This window comes from Saccopteryx bilineata, chromosome 3 (assembly GCF_036850765.1).
Source record: "Saccopteryx bilineata isolate mSacBil1 chromosome 3, mSacBil1_pri_phased_curated, whole genome shotgun sequence".
Lineage (NCBI taxonomy): Eukaryota > Metazoa > Chordata > Mammalia > Chiroptera > Emballonuridae > Saccopteryx > Saccopteryx bilineata.
In genome coordinates, this window is record NC_089492.1 from 186,431,784 (window position 1) to 186,456,360 (window position 24,577).

Consider the following 24,577-nt stretch of genomic DNA (forward strand, 5'->3'; position numbering starts at 1 on the left):
AGCATGGGATCATAGATATGACCTCATGGTCACTAACTTGAGTCCAACCTTTGAGTCCTTGGGTTGGAGCCCAAGGTTGCTGGCTTGAGCAAGGGGTCACTGGTTCAGCTGGAGCCCCCCACCCCAGTTAAGGCTATGCATGAGAAGCAATCAGTGAACAACTAAGGTGCCGCAACTATGAGTTGATGCTTCTCATCTCTCTCTCCCTTCCTGTCTGTTTGCCTGTCTCTCTCTAAAAATAAACGATAAAGTTTAAAAAGTGACTCAGGACAATTACTATAATGTAATAATGAGAAAATAACTAGCTTTCCCCAGACCCAAAAGCAATTTGCCCAGGCATTAAATGAATCCAAATCATGACATCAAACAGCAGGAAAACTGTTCTTGTACAAACTCTTCATGGTCCCTCTTTTTCCTCCCTTTGAGTAGTTGTAAACTGTTAATCTTTACTTATATCACCAGGCCTACCACCTATAATCCTTGCTTTCTAGTAAAAGCTACTATGGGCTAGGACAATGATTCTTAATTTTTGACAAAAATGCTAAAATTTCCTCGAAGTTTAAAAAATTATCCCTCTCTTGTGTTCTGATTTCATTAGTCTGGGACATGGGCTGGGTATAGGGGCAGTTTAAAATTTCCCAGGTGATTGTATTGTGCAACCAAGGTTGAGAACCACTGAAGTAGGAGGCCTGATATCCTATCTTATTAGAATGAAACATAGAGTTAATTATGACCTGAACATGTTCATATGAATAAAATTCTGTATATGAACTAATAAGTTTTAATATATGAACTATAATTAAAACTCTTTGCATCCACTTTCTCATTCTTAGCTGTGCTCTAAGAAGTGATATAAGCTAGGAGAGAGGTGGGATGGATCAGTGAGTAAGTGTTCGGAGTTTAGAGCTCAACTGCTTAGGTTCAAACCTTGACTCTGTCACTTACTGTGATACCTTAGGCAAGTGTCTGACCCTTCCTGTGCTTCAGCCTCATCAATAAAGTGTTGGGCAGATTAAGTGGGTCATGCACACAGAGGACTGAGAATAGAACCTGGCACAATGTCAGTGTTTTGGCAAGAGACAAATTCACTTTAGATGGTCAAGCTGGAGAGACAGAGGTGTGGGAAGAGCTAAGGGAATAAACCAGGGGTGTTACAACAATGGGAAGCTGTCCCTAGCCTAGGCTGGAAGGGAAAAAGTAGTGTTTTGGGAACCCAGTGAAAGCTAAGTCTGTGAAGAGATAGTGCAGCTGCCCTAGACAAGGCAAAAAAGCAGGAAGGGAGCAGAGAAGAGACGCCCTGAGTTCTCTCTCCTTCTGGCCTCTGCTCTCAGGGCCCAGAACTAAGCACACAAAAAAGGGAGAATGAATCTGAATGCGTGGGGAGGTAAGTGAAGAATACCCAGCACAGTTAGCTGGGAAGTCATCAGAGAAAGTCCTTGTTGCCCTGCAGTGGGCAAACGTTGCACAGCATAGCTGTAGAACCAGGAGAACTGCCCCTCCAGCCACATTCATTCTGGAAGAAAGAAGCCATGAACACAGACCTTGAAGACCATAAACCAAACCGAGATGGTTCAATATGGCTGTGGGCAAAAGCCCCATTTAAAAATTGTCATACACTCATTGGCTATTTCAGAGCTTAGTGCAAAGTCATTCATCCCCATGGACTAGTTCATGGTCCTGTCTGGGCCCTTCCCTCATTTGGTTGCCTTCCTCTCCTCTCCACTCTGCCCACATGCATGAAAAAATGGCCCCCAGCTCCCTTCCTTTGCTAACTGAGACACATTCCTAAGTTTGACTTGCAGCATACTTTGGAATTTTTCCTCCATCACTTCTCCACCCCCAAATACCTCTTCTTTCTTCTTACTCATGAATGTTGACCTTTTGTTCAATACAGTGTTTAGTCTTCCAACTTCCCACTTTCTACTTAAGTAGCCATTCTTGGTTGTGTTTACCTTTGCCCAACAAAACTGTCCTCGAAGCCTCACTACCCACCAAGTACTGGGTGACATACGTAGAAGCAGAAACCCAGTTCCAGGAGCTTCCATGGCAAGTGTGAGGGTTAACAGACAGTGCTCAGGTTTGCAGGGCTGGTGGCTTTCCCTGCACATGTCTATGCAGCGGAATAGTTTTCTTTCCAGGTTTTTCACTTTGTCATATTGCAAAGAGAATGATTCACTTCCAGACTCACGCTTAGATGCTTCTGGGAGTTCTCATACTGGGCTGATACACACTCTTGGTTGCACCAGAGACCCTGCTATGATCCTGTCTTCATTTATATCATCACAGTTTTTTTTTCTTTTCCAGATTCTATGACTACATACGTTTTTATCAAATTTAACCAAACTATTCATCCTTATTACTCCATTGTGTTCATTCCAAATTCCTTTAGATTGATGTTTTCCATCACATACATGTATAATAATAGCCATATTCTGCTCTGTCCTCCTTTGGAAATCTGACAAAGGTTATTCTTGGGCTGTTTTGAGTAAAAAGAGAATATGAAACCTCTCCTGTTCCCCTCTTGGTACTTAAACACCCTGAAGCAAAAACACTATAATCTTGGTGCCAATGTCCCCAGAGAGAATGGGAAATTGAAGTTAAAAAAGACGTGGTGAGATTTGAGTTGGCAGGATTTTAATCACGGCTGTGGGTTCAGAGTGGGCTGAAATCAGCAGTAGCAGAAATAATAGCATTCATTGAACACACAGATCCTTTGAACTTAGTCAACCCTCGTCCTCAAGGAGCTTGCATTTTAGATAAGAAAAGAGGATCCCTTCCCCCACATAGCATAGACACTCCTGCAGGATGGGGCAGTTTAGATATAAATTAGACTACTTAACCTGATATCATTTTCCTTTTTATTTACTTTATTTGTTTGTTTGTTTGTTTATTATTTTAAGTGAGAGGAAAGGAGATAGACAAACTCCTGTACATATCCTGACCGGGATCCACCCAGAAATCCCTATTTCTGGGGTTAATGCTTGAATCAACTAAACTATCCTCAGTGCCTGAGGTCTGTGTGCCTGGACTAGCCAAGCTATCCTCAGTGCCCAGGGCTGATGCTCAGACCAACTGAGCCACTGGCTGTGAGAGAAGAAGAGAGAGAGAAGGGGCAGTGGGCAGGGGAAAGAAGCAAATAGTCACTTCTCCTGTATGCCCTGACCAGGGATCAAACCTGGGGTGTCCGCACACCAGACTGACACTCTATCAGCCAATTGGAAAGAATCCTATATGATTTCCCTTTAGAATTTTATTTTAATATTACTCCCATAAAATTAAAGACCAGGTTATATGTTAAGTAGGGTATGTTCAAAAAGCTCCTAACAAGACCCTGGCTGGGTAGCTCAGTTGATTAGATAGTTGTCCCCATATGCCAATGTTGTCCATTCAATCTCTGGTCAGGGCACATACAAGATACAACCAATGAATGTATAGTTAAGTGGAAAAACAAAGTAATGTTTCTCTCTCTCCTTTTCTCTCTCTCTCTAAAATCAATTTTAAAATAACTCAATGAATAGTAATTAAAACTCTATTCTACTTCTCAGGCTTGAAATAGAAAGAGTTGAAGAATTTGGTCTCAAAAGACTTTGGGATTTTGCTTGGAAAACATTTTAAGCAAGTTATCAAGGACAATAAACTCGGTAGTGTGTAGTGTTTTGTGATTTAATTGGAGCCTGTGGCTAAATTCCGTCATTAGAAAGGGAAGAAAGCACATTTGGATATTGCAGTGTCATTAATGTAGTCGGCCTCATCTCTTGGCTCAACTTGGGAAAATGCTAATGAGGATGGAACAGATCCAACATAAGTTGACAGAGCACTGCAGCGTCTCTCTGCCCACACAGCAGTCTCCCCTCACCAGACATTAGGCTCACATCCAAAGAGGTCAGGTTGTCTAGGTGGACAAAGTAATTTTCAGGGAACAAGCCAAGGTATTGAGCAATGTGCTAAGGACCACTTGCTGGTGTTGTGCTGGTCATGGGGTGTCTTCAGTTGAATGACCAATGTCTAGTGTCACTTGGGCCTTGATAACACATACTCAAAACCTCAAATAAATGAAGTCATGCTGAGTCACTGACAGGACAAAATCTGCCAGCAGGAAAGGAATAGACAGTCACAGTAGGTGTGGACTGTGTAAAAGGCAGCACATGTGAACAGAGAGATAAGCACAGTCACAGGGTGGCATTGTAAGATGCTGACACAATTCAGGTTTCCCTGGTGTTAAACAAATTTAATCTTTGGTACACTCATTTTATAGAAACTAACTTAGAAATTATTCATTTATATACTTTTTTGATTTTACTTAACCAAATTTTTTAATAGCACCTCTGTACTATTAGTTACAATAATTTTTTAAATTTCAACATTTTCAAGAATATATCTACTAAAAAATACACTCACTTAAAAAAAAGATAGGTAGTCACATGACTATTTAACTCACAATTTTATTGGACACCCCTTTCAACAAACTTTCACCTTTCCTATCTCTAAGAAACCCCTTTCTTGACATGGTTAAATTAGGTAACAATTAAGCAATAAGAAAATCTTTTCTTCATACCCAAGCACAAAGCCAAGACTCCCTCTGATGATCTGCTAATAATAAAGTCTGGAAAACAAGGACTGCTGTTCCTTCACCAGGTCCCATTGCTTTGGGAGTCAGCGATTGGGCATGGACAGGTCGAGGGTCCAGAGAGAAGTGATTCATCACACAGGGGAAGAGAAATGGAAATCAAGAACAGTTATAAAGGTCAAATAAGATCAACAATCCAATATCTCTATGGATAGAAAGTGCTCCCCATTGCACACTGCAGAGTGTGCAGTGATGTGTAAAAAGAATGAAACCAGAAATAAATGGTGCTTTTAAGTGCACTTTCCAGACAAGGCTTTTCTCTCCTTAACTTGGAAACTCCCCACAGCCTCATTATTTGGGCTCACTCCTGAATCACACACCTCCGGAGTCTGTGGGAGCAAGGCCAGTGCAAGGGAGAGGCGAGGGCTCAAGCAACCCGGGTTTAGGGAGGGAGGAAGGAAACAGACTTTCAGCCATTAGTCAAAAGTGAAGTTTCCCAGTTAGTGACCTTGAAGTAAATTCATTGAACAATGGTGTTTTCCTCCCCCTCTTTGACCGGTGCTCACGCATTCATCCTCAATTTAAAATATTGCAATGAAAAACTGGCTAAAAAGCCAATCAATTTTTTTCTACCAATATATTTTAATTTTTAATGTGGAAATTAAATTTAAGCCTGACCAGGTGATGGCACAGTAGAGCATTGACCTGGGATGCTGAAGACCCAGGTTCAAAAGTCCGAGGTTGCCAGCGTGAGTGCAGGCTCACCAGCTTGAGTGCAGGGTCTCTGGCTTGAGCGTGGGATCATAGACATGACCCCAAGGTCGCTGGTTTGAGTCCAGTGGTTGCTGGCTTGAAGCCCAAGGTCACTGGCTTGAGTGAGAGGTCACTCGCTCTGCTGGAGCTTCCCAGTCAAGGGACATATGAGAAAGTAATCAGTGAACAACTAATGTGCCAGAACAAAGAATTGATGCTTCTCATCTCTCTCCCTTCTTTTTTTTTTTATTTTTATTTTTTTATAGAGACAGAGAGAGAGTCAGAGAGAGGAATAGATAGGGACAGACAGACAGAAATGGAGAGAGATGAGAAGCATCAATCCTTAGTTTTTCATTGCACATTGCAACACCTTAGTTGTTCATTGATTGCTTTCTCATATGTGCCTTGACCGTGAGGCTACAGCAGACCGAGAAACCCCTTGCTCAAGCCAGTGACCTTGGGTCCAAGGTGGTGAGCTTTTGCTCAAACCAGATGAGCCTGCGCTCAAGCTGGCGACCTCAGGGTCTTGAACCTGGGTCCTCTGCATCCCAGTCCAACACTCTATCCACTGCGCCACCGCCTGGTCAGGCTCTCTCTCCCTTCTTATCTGTCTGTCCCTGTCTTTACCTCTCTCTCTCTCACTAAAAAAAGAAATGAAGGAGGGAAGGAAGGAAGGAAGGAAGGAAGGAAGGAAGGAAGGAAGGAAGGAAGGAAGGAAGGAAGGAAATTTAATGTGGGGACATTGGTCCATAAGAACACATAGGTTTCAGGTAAACAGCTCTATAGTATTTGAACTGTTGATTGTGTTGTGTGACCATCAAAATCAAATCATTTTATGTCACCATATATTTGTCCCTCTTTACTCCCTTCTCCCATCTCTCTGGTAACTACTTCCCTTTTGTCTATGTCCATGAGTCTTAGTTTTATATCCCATCTATATGTGAAATCATAAAGTCCTTAGCTTTTCTGATTTACTTTTTCACTTGATATAATGTTCTCAAGGTCTATCCACGTTTTCATTAATAGCAATATGTCACCATTTATTATGGCTGAGTAGTATTCCATTACATATATGTACCACATCTTTTTTAGCCAATCCTCGATCGAGGGACACTTAAGTTGTTTCCATGTCTTAGCCACTGCAATGAATATGGAAGTGCATGTGTCTTTGTGTACCAATGTTAGAAAGCAATTCTAGATCAACCTGTAGTCATTGCGCTTTAGCAGGAAACCTTAAAAATAGGAGGTGATCATTTTGTTTTGTTTTGTTTTAATTTAAAATACAATCATAGCTCTTGTCAAGTCTTAATGTTAATATAAAATTTTGCGCCAGACTCATCTGCCTTCCACTGGGTTGTGGCAGGTGGGAGAAGCCACAGTTTGTGACCAATGAAAAAAGATTTGAGGGTGGAGGGATCAGTTGGCTCTCACTGTATTTGGGCACAACAAGCAATCTGTGGGAAGCAAGTGGAAGAAGGAAGAAAGGGCCAGTGGAGGGAAACAAAGTGGGGAGTCACCTGATTTGACATGCTACTTCATCACTCAGCTGAACTCTGATATGACAGCTACCTTCTATGGTCAGGCCACCTAAGAAGGTGACTGGGGAAATAGCTCAATAGGAGAACCAGCCAGAAATATACTTGAAAGGAAGGGATAATTCTTGTTGCTCATTGTGGTTTTATATACAATGCATGAGCCTGGTTCACATAGCAGCAGCACAAGAAAGTTCTGTATAATATTGTCATACTTAAGCTATGTGCATGTTTATCATTTCCTTAACAACAACAGCTGGAGGAAATGGCCAAGTGAGGTTGGGAGGAGGGGCAGAATATGGAAGGGATTCAAAACATTGAAACGATGACCTACAACTTCCTTGATAAATGAAGCTCCAGATTCAGTCGCATGTTATTGGTGTCTCAGTATCGTGACTCTGCTTTTTTTTTTTGGACACAGAAGTGAGGATGGACATAAAGCAGGACTATGAAAATGAAGCAGATGAAGCCAAAGACTTTTTTACCTTGATTTCTTAAAGTTCTGGGGTATATTTACCACCATTCCACACTGGACCCTTAATTTTGCCAATGCAATAATTTAACTGCTTAAAATGCTCTATTGGCCCTTCTTTTGGGGGGCCAATAGAGCTCATATTGCACCTGCCAACTGTTAAGAGGCAGATCCAGCTCTGCTATCAAATCATTCTGCCACTTGGAGCAGGTGCACACTGCCTGAGCAGGTCTTTCTGTCCCACTGAAGGCTGATAAAGCTGGGAAAACAAACGCAGGATGAATTTTGAATTCTTAGGGACAGGTCAACCAAGAGCTCTACACAATTGCTGTTTCTCAACAGTTTCTCATTGCCTGTGTCATTGCCTCGGATTACAATGCCTTCTCTCTCTCCCACCCACCCCCACCCCCGTTCACCCACTCCCGATTCCCTCTGTCACCCAATTCCTCTTTCTCCCTACTACTCAGCTGAGGTAGTACCTTCCCCAAATCATCTTCCCTGAAATTGTCAGGCAGTTCTCTTTAACTGACTTTCTCTTTGGATTCCATAGTATCTCTTTGGGTTGCTGTCTGTCCAAGTAAACTGAAAATTGTTTTGGAAGTGGGAACAATGTTCTTTCCAACTTTGAGTTTTCAAAACTAATCACTATGGTAGGTATCAGCTAATGAATAACAGTTATATATGTCTTTAGCCACTTCGCTACACTGATGATGCAATAAGGACAGTTTGTATGCAACTGTTGGTCTGCTAGTCCCAGAGCTGCCAAATTAGACCCTGGACCTAAAGCAGGTGACTCATAATAGGTTTGAGCAAAAGTAGGTTTACAGCTGTGAATACGTGAAGCACAGAGTTTATTTTTATTTCTTATATTATTATTTATTGATTATTGTATTGTTTTTCATATGAACAACTGTAAACTTACTTTTGTCTTACCTTGTATTCAGAAGGGGAGACAGAACACGGAAGGTGTTGAAAAATTACCGTTGGAAAGTATTAGTGTTGGGTCGCACTCACAGAGCATCAGTAGCACCCCCTTTGGATGAATAGTAAGAGACATGTTTATGCCATACATATACACTATTATAAAACTTCAGTCCTGCACTAGCCTCCACAGAACCCTCGAAAGGCCTGAGCGCATCAAAGTCCACACAGGCTTCAGGTTGTCCATCCCTCCTCCTAAGAGTCTGGCAAGTGTTAAGCTGGCATTATACATGAGTACTGAGGGATTCCTCTGAACTCACTTATTTCAATTCCTCCTCAATTTCATGCGGAAATTTAGCAAAGAAATTCATTATACCTTATTGGTTAAGAGTGACAACAAAATGCAAAGATGCCAATAAGGTCCTAATGGACTCTTGACATACTCAGTTCAGTTATATATAGACAATAGCTTTTTCTATGTGCAGAATAAATAATAAGGATAATCACATCAAGAGTGAATGAACCCTTCTCTTATTGGTTACTTATCCTCATTGAGTTCCTAGGATCCTTCCAGCTTATGAATGCAGATGTGATACTGTAAAGGATGTTGCTATTCAGGATAAAGTTAAGAGCCCAAGAATTTTCTGACTTCACAGCTGCATTACTGGAAGCTGATACACTGTGGCCGACACTGTTCAAGGTCTTCAGCTATCCTGAAAGTGTCTGCTTATGTTAGGTAGGTTAGTGTTGCTGGGGGGTAGGAAATGCCGGGGGCTAGAGATCACAGAAGACTTTTAAATTAGAACAGGGTGAAGAGATGTTGGAATCCCTGGCACATTAAAAGGGGGAGGGGGAGAAACCACACACTCAGCGTTTGGTGATACTGTAATTATCACTCCCCTATGAGCAGTTAATAACCACTTACTATTTTGTAACCTAAGGGTAATGAACACTGATGCTTGGCTTGTTAATTGAAGTTGACAGAATGCTAGAAAGAGCCTATAGCACACCCCTTACATCAAGGGAGTATTTTCTCTTTGTTTAACAATAGGGAATGTTTATTTGGGTTTTTGTTTTGTTTTGTTTTGTTTTGTTTTACAGCTTACTCTAGGTTTAAAGCACAGGAAATAGAGAGATTATTCTTAGGAAAATTCTTGGGGCGAAAGTCCAGCTTTATCTCAGTACTTAACCTGCCACAAACCAATTAATAAGTGATTAATTTTGCCATTATAATCTGAATGTATCCTCATAAATAACAACAGACCAAAACAAATGGGACAACTATAATCTCTCAATCTTCCCAAATTTCAGTAGCTCTCTAAATAGCCTAAGACATCAGAGAAAGTAAAAAACAAATTGTTCAAGCTGTTCCCAGCGGCAAGAAGAATGCCCCTGACCTACCCAAAGAGAGCACAGGATAAGACTATAGGAGCAGAGGCTCATGGAAGGTTATTTAGAAACCAGAGGCCTAGCCTATAAAGCCATCACTTTCTGCCTTTCCCTGTCCACAACATTCAATAGACACCCAGTTTGTAGTGAATGGGTTCAGCTCACTGAGTTACAGTTAAGTTCAGACGTGTGGGCTTGCATAAAATGTTTTATAGCTAGAAGAGAACATGACTTTTGCAGTGTAGGAAATGCCAGGGCATTTCTTTAATTAAGATTCTTTCCTGACCAGGCGGTGGCGCAGTGGATAAAGCATCAGACTGGGATGCGGAGGACCCAGGTTTGAGACCCCAACGTCGCTAGCTTGAACGCAGGCTCATCTGGCTTGAGCAAAAAGCTCACCAGCTTGCTTGGACCTAAGGTTGCTGGCTCCAGCAAGGGGTTATTCAGTCTGCTGAAGGCCCACGGTCAAGGCACATATGAGAAAGCAATCAATGAACAACTAAGCTGTCCCAACGAAAAACTGATGATTGATGCTTCTCATCTCTCTCCGTTTCTGTCTGTTCATCCCTATCTATTCCTCTCTCTGACTCTCTCTGTGTGTCCCTGTTTAAAAAAAAAAAAAAATTCTTTTCTTAAGTCTGCAAATTCTAATTTCCATTTTTAGCTTTTCTACAATACTCATTAACAAACAAAATTTCTCTTCCTAATATGGACATAAGAACATCCAAACCTGTAGAAAAATTTTATGAGTTTATTAGAGTTTATCAGAGTCAAGCAGAGGATACCTGGAAGTAAGATCTCAATAGAGTGAGAAAAATGCTTTCTAGAATGGTAGTTTTCAGTTTCTTTTATACATTTGGAATTAAGGAGGGAACGTAAGGAAGAATACATAAACAAGAGAGAAAGTAAGGCAGGGAAATGGCTAAGATTGAATTATAGGATAGTGAACAAGATCTCATGCTTTCTTGAGGGTGGTTACTCTTCAGAAGGGTCTGAAAAAGATGCATTTCAAAAGCATGTTAACTTAGATGCACAAACACACTGGACTGAGCTCAGTGAAGGTGAAGATAACTTTTTACTAACAAAGTTGTATGCCTGGGGTGACTTGCCCCATCAAGGTTTTATGATCAGATCACCCTGGGAAGCTACTTTCAGTTAGAGTCATTACAAAACCCCCCCTTTTTTTTATCCAAACTAATTTCAAATAGATTTAAATATCTCTGACAAGTTAAGAACATAAAAAAATAATAATAATGGTCCCATTTCAGTCACTTAAAGTAAATATAAATTTTGCCCCTTTTCCCAAATACTGAAAAATTAATTACTATTATTAAAAGCCAACAACTTCATTTTAAAAATTTTATTTTCTAATTACAATTTGCATTCAATATAATTTTGCATTAGTTTCAAGTGTACAGCATAATGGTTAGACAATCATATACTTTACAAACTGGCAAGCTGGTCCCCCCAATATTTTAGGTATCTACCTGGCACCATACATACTTAATACAATATTATTGACTATATTCACTGTGCTGTACTTTACATCCCTGGGACTATTCTGTGACTAAAATTTGTAGTTCTTTGTCTTCACTTTTTTCACCCAATGCCCCTTGCCTCTGACAACCATCAGTCTGTTCTCTGTATCTATGAGTCTGTTTCTATTTTGTTTGTTCATTTATTTTGCTCTTTAGATTCTGCATATAAGTAAAAGCATATGGTATTTGTCTTTGTCTGATTTCTTTCACTTACCATAATACATGTTGTTGCAAATGGTAATGTTTTATTCTTTTTATGGCCAAGTAGTATTCTATTGTATATATACAAAACTTCTTCAGTATAGTACCACAACTTCTTCATCCACTTGTCTATTAATAGACACTTGGATTGCTTTAGTATCTTGACTGTTATAAATAATGCTGCAATAAACATAAGATTCTTTCAAATTAGTGTTTTGGGTTTCTTTGGATATGTATCCAAAAGTGAAAATGTTGGGTCATCAGGGAGTTTCATTTCTAATTTTTTTGAGGATTCTCCACAGTGTTTTGCATTGTGGCTACACCAATCTGCCTTCCTACAAACAGTGCACAAGTGTTCACTTTTCTTTTTTAAGATTGTATTTATTGATTTTAGAGAGATGAGAGAGAGAGAGAAAAAGGGGGAAGGAGCTGGAAGCATCAGTTCATAGTTGCTTCTCGAATGTGCCTTAACCGAGCAAACTGGGGGTTTTGAACCAATGACCTCAGCATTTTAGGTCAATGCTTTATCTACCGTGCTACCACAGGTCAGGCAAGTGTTCTCTTTTTTCTACATCCTTACCAACCCTTGTTATTTGTGAATTTATTGATGACAGCCATTCTGACAGGTGTGAAGTGGTATCTCATTGTGGTTTTAACTTTCATTTTTCTGATGATTAGTGACATTGAGCATCTTTCCATGTCAATTGGCCATCTGTACTCAATCTTATTTTATATATCTGCTCTTTTATTTATCTTGTGTTTGCAATATAAAGCCTTTTATAAATATATTGTCTCTATTGTTTACCTTGATTGACATTCAATATTAAAATTTCTATCAGATAGTTTATAAATCAGAAAATAATTCAATGTAAATTAATTGAAGATCTGTTTTAATTATCTACCATGTTTCAGCAAACAAAATAGCAATTACTTCTATTGTTATGTGTGTTCTAAAATACATGTTTTATATTTTTTCTAATTACCACATGTTTCAATTAGAAGTTAAGAAAATTAAAAAAAAAAAAAAAAGAAAGAAAAAAGAAAGAAAGGAAGCCAAGGAAACAAAGCTGCTAATGCGAGGCAGTGAAGCTACTTGCCGCCTATTCCCAGGTGTACTCACCACATTTCAGTATAGAAGTAAAAAAAATAAACAAATTTTATCCTTGTTCCAGAACTAATCAGACTTTCAGGGACTTACTCAAATTAATCAAATGGATTAGAGATTGCTACACAGCCTGTAGAAATTATACAGAAAATATAGGTAGGAATGTTAGGTGGAGCCAGGATGGGCAGTATCCAACTTCTAGAAGGTAGGTAGTTATATTCTGGGATCTAGTTCTTACCTTTGAAACTTTAAAAATTGTCTCACAACTGTGTGCAGAGATGACATCAATCAAAATGCACATATGCTTAGGGTATTCTCTAGAATGCCTAATTTATTCAAAATACAGCGGTCATATAGACATGATTCTCTCCTGTACTAGGCTATATGAGAAGCTCTATCAAAACCAGAGGCCTCTTTATTGGTTCACCTTGAAAAACTATTGTCATAAGAAACCGAATGCTGACATTTCACGTGAGCCCTACCTGAAAGTTTATGGGAAAAGCCAGTAATAACCAGAAGGAAGCTCAGTGCCCCTGAAATAAAAACAAGAAGTTTAAACCAACATGATCTTGATATAATTGAGGTAAAGCAGCCAAAAGTGTCCATCTAATAATAGAAATAATTTTTCCAACAGTGACAAATACAGTCTAATGACTATACCATTCTCATCACCTATTTCCACATTATGAATTTCTTTGGAAAAGTTTCCAAGTTCCCAGTGTGGCTCTCTTGCCCCAAGGCAGTGCTTCAGTGAGCACTGTCCATGTGATCCCTCTGCCGATTACACTTTCTCTACATCTCTAAGACCTTCTTCAAAAGACCTTCTCAACTGAAACCTTCCAGGTGCTTTTGCATTGAAAAGGCATATTGTCAGCACAGTAGTTATTCATCAAAATTTTCAAAGGCTTACGCTAAATATTTTTTCGAGCCTGAATTCAAGCTTATTTTTCCTAATTCCCTATTCCCAATACATTGATTCTGCCACCCACATCCCCTGCTCTGAAAGAGGGGGGGGGGCTCAAACAGTAGACCAGTCACTGAGAAGAAATAAAAGCATTATAAATTAGCAAATTAGCATATTGGCTCATGTCTTGAGTCATTGGGAGGTCCTGAAAGGTGCCCTAGAGTAATTGGAAAAATGGAAAAATAAAATTTCCATTTGAGAATTAAATTATGAGTGCAATATAGAGTATGACAAAGTATGTTTATTTCTGTGTTCTTCAGCAACTCATGAAAGTAGTTCAAAGATGCTGTACAATGCCTTTTTCCCCAGCTGCCCAAGAAAATGGCTAGAATGGGGGTGAGGGCATGACTGCCTAGTCCGAGGGCAACTACAAACACCAGGTCCATGGAGGGAATGAGAGTTCTGTTCTACTTCCTCTCCTGATTTCTTCGAACCCTAATACAAAACCAGCCAACAAAAAGGCCTAGCTGTGACAATGATCCTTACAATATAGTGTTAATATAGTGCTATTCAAATGTAATACAATCAATGATAACTGAAGTCTTTACTATTGATGATATAAAACACCCAACATTCTGAATATTATAAATGCTTTACATCTTTAGTATTAAACTAACATTTCTTTGAGGACTAGGCAGACCCTTGAAGATGATAATAAATAAATCCAAATTAAAAGTAAAATCAGGAAAGATGATCCTCTTAGAAAATCTAGGATGTTTCCATGGTCAGGAATAACCATCACTGCAGTGATTTATAGATGTGTGCTAAGGAAGACTTAGGAAATACATTAAGTCCTATAAAGGAAGTATCAGTTTGCAATTCTTTTGCAGCTTGCACTAGAAAAGGCTGGAATGTAAAAAACTGGTAGACTATAAGGAGTATAGATAAAGGGAGCCAAAGGATATATCCATGTCCACTAATAGAGGGTGGAAAGTGTGCAGTGCCCAGAGAAAGAATGGCCTAAAAATTTGTCTTAAGGTTCTTCTCTGGCCCTGGCCAATTGGCTAATTGGTAGAGCATCAGCCTGGCATGTGGATGTCCCAGGTTCAATTCCCAGTCAGGCCACATAGGAGAAGCAACCATCTGCTTCTACATCCCTTCCCCTCTTGCTTCTCTCTCTCTCTCTCTCTCTCTTTTCCCCTCCCACATCCATGGCTCAATTGCAGCATGTTGGCTGGTAAGCAACATCACTATGCAGAAGCCTGAAATGTACCAGTCAGTTATTGTCTAAATAGAGTACGTACCGCATGGATTGTACTGAATCTTATTTATGCTGTTTTTTTCCATTCATACATACTTACAATAAAGTTTAGTGAATAAAGTAGACAAAGTAAGACATTACTGACAATAACTAATAATAAAAAACAGTTATAACAATACACTCTAATAAAAATTATGTGAATATAGTCTCTCAGCAAACCAGTATGATTTTCTTTCTGCTTCTTCACAATTTCACAGATTAGAGATTTGTTATTACTTCAGATTTTAGCAATTGCAGAATGTAATATTCCTTTTCACTTAAAGGAAGCACTTCATGGCTTCTTTTTGGGATATTTAGATTGCCAGCATCACTACTCTTGTGTTTTGGGACTATCATTCAATAAAAGAAAGGCTACTTGAACACGAGCACCAGAGTACCAGAACAGTTGCTCTGATGACTGAGATGGCTCCTAAGGGACTAGCAGGTGATGATCAAATACAGCTCAGAGACGCTGGACAAAGGGATGACTCATGTCCCTGGGAGGACAAAGTGGGATGCTGTGAGATTTCACCACTCTACTCAAAATGGTGCGCAATTTAAAACTTAGGTGTTTATTTCTGGAATTTTCATTTAATATTTTTTGGAATTCAGTTAAACGTGAGTTACTGAAACTGTGGAAAGCAAAACCATGACTAGGGTGAAAAGAGGGGTAGAGGGGGACTGCTGTACAATTTAGAAAAGTGAAGGCTAATCAAAATACACTTATAAGAACTTTTGATTGTGAAAAAAAACTAATTAAAAAAATACAATAATGTTTTCAAACCAATGCAGGTACATACATATATGAACCTGTAGAGCACATATGTGAAACATCATTTATTCAGTCTATAGATTTAGTCAACTTGTAACTTGTATGGAATTCATAACAACGGTGCTCTGACTTACTTGGCAATAATATTTCTCTCTCTAAATTAAGTCTCATGCTGGCTGTCACTGTAGTATTCATTTTGGAGTTAGATCACTAAGGCTCAGTCCTGTGAACCTCATAAACTCAGGGAGGGCTGATAATGTCCAGTTAAAGGGCCTAAAGAGCTGAGGGCTGACTGTGGTCTAAGGCACTGACTACCGTGGGCAAGGCCTCAGGGTCACTTGGTTCCCTCTTTACTTTTCTCTATTTAAATTCAATCTTTTTATGGCATATGCTTAGAAATAAACTTTATTATATGCCTTAGATATAATACTTAGCTATAATTAGTTTATGGAAAATTGAATTAAGGCACTTTTTCTCCCCCAGAGAAGACCCATATTCTTTTTCTACTGACTCATGAGTGTTACATTTAATGAATTACATACATACCCCACACTCTTGCCCCCTAGGATCTCTGTTGTACATTGATAATAGATGCAGCAATGAGCATATTTAGCTGCACACTACTGTTTCTAACAGCCCTGAATGCCTTGCTTGCTCTCCAGTACACAGGATTCTATAATCCTATAAATCCACATCTACATTTCTTAAACTCTACACAATAAAGTCAAAGTACAAGTCTTCAGGATTATGAAAAGATATCGGGGACTATATCACTGCAGCCAAGGAAGTGATAGACTTTTATTTTTGCAAAGACTTCTGACCTTATCAAAGCTTCAGACCAAGTATTTTGTTCATCTGGCATCTAATAAGCACAAGAGCCATTTGTTCTTGGCATGATAAAGTCAGATGAAATGTCACAAGCCATTTCCAGGTTTAGTTTTCTTGAAAAGACACATTCTCAGGATGTGCTGCCAGAGAGAAATGGCTGTGGCTTAAATAAATTAATTGACATCAAGCGATACTGACTTCAAAAAGAGCTGCTGAAAGCAGCAGCCAGGGATGCTGAGATTTCATATAAGGTTGTTTATGATCATAACCCAGGCAGGTGATTCCAGCATACAGACTTTCTCTGGTGTGGGTGCTGCAAAAACTGTGAGGCTGAAAGCAAAATCTCCACTCAACAGAAGTCATCCCTGAGCTTGTCAATTGATATGTTGTTTCTGATTCACAGTGATGGATATCCTTCTAGTGAATGAGAAGAGGGTAGTTCATGCCCTCCACACTCACATACCAAGGCAGATTCAGTCTCCCCACATTAACTTCCTGCTTAATGCCCAATCCTAATCATCACCTGGTTTCGCAAAGACTTTCAATAGCCTGGCTGGGCTGGCTCAGTCAGCAAGGACAAGGTCATAGACCAACTCAGTTAAGATCACTAACTGGAAACTACATCTGCCCTCTATTACACCACTGATTACAAGTACAATTTCTCATCACTCAGTGACAAACAAATTGATAGTACAGTTAAAAGCTAATTAAAGACCAATAAAGAGTAGAAATATTTTAAATAAGTGTATTTGACTAAAAACCCTGTGTAGCCAGAAAGTATAAAGTCAGCTCCTTAGAGAGATTTCATCTCCAAAGCAGGATACTCTGCCTCCTGGTTCACTCTGGTGAGTGAATTAATTGTCTAGGTAATGATTTGTTTTCCAAGACTTTAGGACAGGGTTTCTCTAGATTGGCATTATTAACATTTTGGATCAGATAGGTCTTTGTGTGGGAGCTGTCCTGTGTAATTTATATGTTTAGCAACATCATTGGTCCCTACTCACTAGATACTGATAGAACTCCCCCAATCTCAGTGGTGACAATCAAAACTGTCCCTAGATATAAAAAATGTCCCCTGGAGGGAAAAGGAGTGAAAAAATCACCCCCACTTGAAAACCATTTGTTTAGGGCATTATTTAATAAACACATTTCATCTGTACCAATGACACCTCTCTCCTAATTCCTCACTCCCAAACCCTTCAAAAGAATTGCCTCTTGTTCTATAAAAAGATGGCCAGTCTATTCAAAATGGTCATAAGGACAAAACATTATTGATTCAATTGTTATTCCAGAATAGGGTACTTAAAGAAAAGTGTTTCCATCCACACATCCTAGAAAACTAAAATTGAAAATTTTAAGTATAGACTTGTTGAAAAAATAAAATAAGTTAAAGCCCAGGTAATAGAGAAAAACAATTCAGGCAATAGAGAAAAACAATTTTTAAATCACCTGAAATTTCACAATGCAAAGCAAAAAGAACCATTACTGATATTTGGTGAGCATTCTCCCAGATATCTCTTCATGCACATACACAGGTATAAAGCTTGAAAGATATATAAAAGTTCTACCAAATAACTCTGGATTGACTATTACACCATTCCATAATGATCTTTACAAAAAGAGGTTCTACTCATGCAGTTTTAAATTAAAATAATTAAGTTTAATTTTCAGATGAGAAAGAAACTGCAAATTGAAAAACTGATGAATTTCAGATTAATGTTTCTTCACCATTAGAGATACTAGTTCTTAAAAGAATTCCCTAAATTAAGAAATGTTCATGCAAAATTTTAAGACCTGAAGTTACTGTTATTTTTAGACTGTTCAATATTAAATGGTATCTGCTGACTCCCTAATGGGAAAGATAAGGAAGTTAGTTAACATATTTCTTCCTACCCCTGTTCCTCTCATCTCCAATTTGATGTTATAGTATTTACATGTGACCTTTAAGTTCTCTTCTTTAGCCATACTTCTTATAGTCATTTGGTCTCAGTGCTATTTTATTTTTTTATTTTTATTTTTTTTATTATTTATTTTTTATTTATTCATTTTAGAGAGGAGAGAGAGAGAGAGACAGAGAGAGAGAGGAGAGGGAGATAGGGGGGAGGAGCTGGAAGCATCAACTCCCATATGTGCCTTGACCAGACAAGCCCAGGGTTTCGAACCGGTGACCTCAGCATTTCCAGGTCGACGCTTTATCCACTGCGCCACCACAGGTCAGGCTCAGTGCTATTTTAAATGAATCCACAGCCTCTCAGTTCCTGAATTCTTTATTTTGACTCATTTTATATTTATATTTGGCTGGATTGATTTTCAAGACACAGTTTCTATTTGCACCCATTAGATGCTATATTTCTTGAGCTTATGCATCCTTGATGATCTCTCCCTGCTGCTTTCATACTGACAGGATAGCTTGGCTGGAGAGTCAACTCTTGGATGACCCTTTCTTGCCCTCAAGCTTTCTAGATATCACTCCATAATTATTGCTAGAATTGATAGCCAGTGCCCTCTGCAATGACCTCTGAATCCACATTGGATACTGGGAAGTTATGGCTCACTAGTTCCTCTTTTCAGGGGCATTATTTGCTAAGGCTATGTTTTGACCTGATCAGACCTCCGGAAGCTTGTTTCTGCCCTTCTGAAGATGAATTTGACCTGCTAGTTCTGGCGCGAGCTTCCTCTCTTCTCTCTACCCTGTGCCGGGCACAGAGCCACCTCTTCTCTCAAAATGACAACAGAAGTAGATTCTCCTTCCTCTCCCACTGCCTTCTTCCATCTCCAGAGAACCCTGGTGGCTACCCTCTCTTCTTTCCACTCTCTTCTCATTGGGTTTAGAACAGTGGTCCCCAACCTTTTTTGGGCCATGGACCGGTTTAATGTCAGAAAATATTTTCACTGACCGGCCTTTAGGGTGGGACGGATAAATTATCACATGACCGAGACAAGCGTCAAGAGTGAGTCTTAGATGGATGTAACAGAGGGAATCTGGTCATTTTTTAAAAATAAAACATCATTCAGATTTAAATATAAATAAAATGGAAATAATGTAAGTTATTTATTCTTTCTCTGCGGACCGGTATCAAATGGCCCACAGACCAGTACCGGTCCGCAGCATGGGGGTTGGGAACCACTGGTCTAGAAGACACAGAGTCATTGCTTCCTCTCTGTCCTCTTATTCAAGGACTTCCCCTAAATAAGCTATCGTTTCTCTTTTCTAGTCTTTCTTCTGCTTAATGTTCCACTCAAGATCTGCAGCTGAGTAACCTAGTTATTCTAGTGGATACAAAACAGGTCTTCTTGTATGCTCTTAATGTCCTCACTCATTCCAAAAACATGTGTATAAAATAACCAAGGATTAATTATACCATGATTCCCTACTGATGTTCTGATATTAAGTACTTACCCCTCAAAGCAGGTAAATCACCAATCTCTTCAAGTGTCATTCAGTGTAGTCTTGCTTACTCTCAGCCCCCTAAATTTTTACTGCTTTTTAATCTACCAAACACATCTTAGCACATGAAAAGGCCAGACTGTATGAATAGTTATCTTTTCAGATTGTGTCACAGAGCATCTCAAACAGAATACCCTACATATAAAGGTATTCAATGAATTTTTGTTGATAAAAGGAATGTATTGAGAAATCTATTCATGTTTTCCAGAGCTCAGGAAAAAAAAGGATGTATAAGAGAACATCAAAAGTAATGAAAGATCAAGGTATAGAATTTAATAGTAATAATAATGACAAATATCAACTGAGTATTTCCCATATACATGGCACTGCTTTAAGTTATTTATGTATGTGGTCTTGTTCAATATTCACAATGATTCTGGGTGGGAAGTATTATCATTGTCTCTGTATTAAAGATGAGGACACTGAGATATGGAGGAGTTAAGAAATTTGCTCACAGTCACACAGCTAACAGGCAGTAGAGTCTGAACCTGAAGCCAGGAAGATTAGAAGATGCTCTGCATGGATTATTATAAGGGAAATGGACCATTTTCCATCTTGACTACAGTTCTCAAGGATATAGGCTTAATGAACCATAAATTAAAATTTTAGTTAGAGCCCTGGCTGATTGGCTTAGCTGTAGAGCGTCAGCCCAGCATGTGCAAGTTCCAGGTTTGATTCTCAGCCAGGGCACACAGGAGAAGTGCCCATTTGCTTCTTTACCCCTCCCCCTCTCTTTTCTCTCTGATCTCTCTTCCCCTCCTACAGCCAAGGCTCCATTGGAGCAAAGTTGGCCCAGGCACTGAATACAGCTCCCTGGCCTTCGCCTCAGGCACTAGAATGGCTCTGGTTGCAATGGAGCAAAGCCCCAGATGGGCAGAGCATCACCCTTTGAGGGCATGCCAGGTGAATCCCGGTCAGGCACATGAGGGAGTCTGTCTCTCTGCTTCTCCACTTCTCACTTTGGAAAAATACAAAATGAGAAATAAATAAAACAAAATAAAATTTCAGTTAGGACTAATGAACTTTCTTTCTGTGAAAGTGACAGGGTTCCATCTACTAAGAGAGGTTACAAGCCTCCATATAAATGTCCCAGACAAAAATGACACCTACCCATGTATGACCTTAACACACATTCTTCCATTCTAACCAAACTATAACTTTTTGGTTATAGTCAAAGGCCAGGAATGTGAGTTAGGAGGAGAAAATAACAACTTGCTTTCATTTTCCAAGCACAAGCACACCAACCCAAGGCAGCTCTCTCTGATGAGCACTCTCTACAGCTCAAGAGGGCTTCCAAGTGCCAAACATATTAAACACTAGGAGAATTTGATATGATTACTCCTGGGAGGGGATTTTTCCACTACTCTCTAATCCAATGAAGACTGGGCTGGCAGAGGCAGTTGAATTGAGAGAGTGACTAAATATGCAGAGTCCTTGGAGGTTAAAATACAGTCTGTCTATGAGAGGAAGGCATTTTGCCTTTAGTTTGTCTGGATTTCTCATATCTATTGCAGACTATTAATCATACAGACCAGACTGTTGAACTTTTTTGAATTATTTTAAACAGAATATACCCCACTACCAAAAAAGCTACCAAATTCTACCTGTTTATCTGATTTAAATGATTTTAAACATTTAAACAATAATTTACCTGAAATACATGTTCACCAATTGAGTATATGTTTAATAGCTTTGAAATGGAGTCAAACAAAACCAAAAAAATACAATTATTATACATGTTGTGAGATCATGAGGATTAAAAGTTAGCCAAGGACTTTTCATTTCTTTTAGATTTCCTCTTAAAACATTAGTTGTCCTAGATTTTCACCATCAAAAATACTATGGGAAAAAATGGAATAACTCTTTTTCTATAAAACCATTCTATCTAATTTTATTGGGTAGAATTTAGCCCAGAGTTTACACTATATTGTATAATTCTCTTGGTTAAAATATTACCTGATTTTATTTGTGACTTTCACATAAAACAAATGTCATAATTTATAAAACCATGCCTATCTGAAGTCCAGAAACATCTCTCCTCTTGCTATTGCACACACTTATTTTCCAAGTATTTGCTGGACTTTAACATTTTATTCTTTTAACAAATCGATATTGTGTTTAACTTAGCATTTTCCATTTTGGTTTGCTGGGCTATGTGGATGGAAATGCTTTTTTCTAAGAACCTAATCCTAGGATAACAATTGAAGCCAAGTTGGAAATGTGGAGTGGTATTCATGTTCCAGAATAGTTCCCTATTCCAGCTACACATAAATTCCTAACTTTGCTTCAAGCAGAGAATCTGGGACATGAACAAAGTCTATGTTTTCCTTCTATACTCAGAGAGTAGGTTGCATGTTTCCACCTTAGGGCAGGGCAGGAAACAACACCCATATGCTCCTGGTTGCACAATGTGGGAGGGGAAAAAAACCCAGCAAACATTTACTTAGGCCAAAAGAATACTGCCACAAATCTGTCACCAATATAACTGCCAGAATTCTTCAAGTTGCAGAAAAAATAAATCTTTAAAGCAAATCTTTTTTGGTGCTCTCTTTTTGGAAGTTGCTTGTTACCTTCCTCTTGCACTTCCCTGGCCATATGAGAGTCAGAGCTTATGCACCATCAGCTCACAGTAAATAGAACCCGGGCCAGAGGGCTGCAAGGCAAAGAGCCTCATTAAACCACAGACCCTTTTGCAAATCTGGTCTGGGCACAAGTTTGTCACCAAGCTTCCACATTGGGGAGTATTCCAGAATACTTAAGAAGGCTTTTGATTTGTTATTTATTTAAAAGAAATGCTTCAAAGTCATAAAGTTGAGGAATTTGGGAGGTGATTATGGTGAAAATGCCTTCCAAGGCAATCACTTTCAAATTTGCCATCCTCAAGGTAAGACAAGACTCTAATGCATCACAGCAACTGATTGTGTGGTGGTCTTTAAGCTTCAACACTAAGCCACCATAATCTTTCACTACTTGGACTCTGCCTGTTTTGGGATTTTAGTGAAGCCAAAATAAGGGGAAGAAGAGAAAATGAGGTAAAAATGACTCATGTTCATATTATTTCTCTTGTTGATCCCATAAAGGTAGTTATAATTGCCGGGTAGTGTATCTCAGTTTTTAATCAGGAAATTTTCAATTATATACTAGGTATAATATATATTTCAATGGCACAATTTTACTGCTGCTTGAGGAAAATGATTGTGGCAAATTGATCTTGATATTTCTAATGACATATAGCAGGGGTCGGGAAACTTTTTGGCTGAGAGAGCCATGAACGCCACATATTTTAAAATGTAATTCCATGATAGCCATACAATGACCCGTGTACATTACATATTATCCAATAAAAATTTGGTTTTATCCCGGAGGACAGCTGTGATTGGCTCCAGCCACTCACAACCATGAACATGAGTGGCAGGAAATGAATGGATTGTAATACATGAGAATGTTTTATATTTTTAATGTTACTATTTTTTTATTAAAGATTTGTCTGCATGCCATAAAGCCATCAAAAGAGCCATATCTGGCTTGCGAGCCATAGGTTCTGACCCCTGACATATAGCAAATGAATAGGGTTCAATATATATGTTGAATGAATAAATGAATGAAGTCAAAAGTAAATAAGCTAACAAAATCAAGTTAAATATCAGAGGATGACAATTATTTTATTCAGTTCTACTGATTTACCCCTATTACTAATGTTTAACATTAAATTAAGAACCAAAAGACCAAGGATGACAATTATTTTATTAAGTTCTACTGATTTGCCCCTATTACTAATGTTTAGCATTAAATTAAGAACAAAAAGACCAAGGTTCTAATCCTCTCTCTGAAGCATTTCATTGAGAAAGTTATTAAAACTCCCAAGGACTCAGTTTTCCCATCCATAAAATTGAAATAACTTCTTTTATTTAGCTTATATTCCAGAATTGTTATATAAATCATTTACAATACTGAATGTGAAAATGATAAGTAAACTGAAAAGATCTACACAAATGTAACATTTTTCTTCATTATCATTATCATCATTAATCATCACCATTCCAATATTCCAGGTTGCTCAGCTATCTAAATCTTGCCCTCCTCCAAAAAAAGAAAGTAAGAAAAAGAAAGAAACTGCTAGCAGTGACAACAAACCACATGCCACATCTGAGCTGACTTTTTTAATTGGCTTAGTTTCTATGGGAATTATAGGATAAATCATAACATTTCATGCTTTGTCCCCACAGTGAGCCAACCAGGGTACAATAAAATATTAGAAATTATAGAGCACCAACCCAGGAAGAATTCTTTTGCAATACACACACACACACACACACACACACTTTCATATGCAAAGATCATGTATCCTTCAGCATTGAGAATGTTTAATATTAGGTATGAAGAAGACCTATCCCCCAGAAAAACTGAGAAATGCTTTGTTCTTTCTGCCTAGCAAAATTTCTATATCTTCTTCCACTTTAATAGTGTTTCTACCCCAAGATGCCCAGGATTCAAGTTATTTAAGACCCAACATACATGTTCCTAAATGTCTACCACTTCAAATTCAGTGAATTTAAACCCAGCCATCAAATGCCCACAACCAAGTTGACTATGAGTGGGGTGAGAAATCCTCTCCTTTATGATCATCCACCCAATCTTCATTATTTGCTGAACACTTACTGTGTAGCTTTACATTCCATATCTCTTTTAATCTTTTAACAATCTTATAAAATAAATAGTATTGATCTTGTTTTATATGGGTAACTGAAACTTAGAATGACTATGTAATTCACTCAAAGTTACACAACTTCTAAGTGGCAGTCTGGATTTGAAACTACTTCCACCTGATTCTAAAGTCCATGTTTTTT

General features: G+C 38.7%; 1 protein-coding gene across 1 annotated transcript in view; it reads left to right on the forward strand.

Moving 5' to 3' along the window:
* Nucleotides 1-24,577, forward strand: part of NEDD9 (neural precursor cell expressed, developmentally down-regulated 9) — a 217,754-nt gene that overhangs the window by 106,388 nt on the left and 86,789 nt on the right. The gene's annotated exons all lie outside the window — the stretch shown is intronic.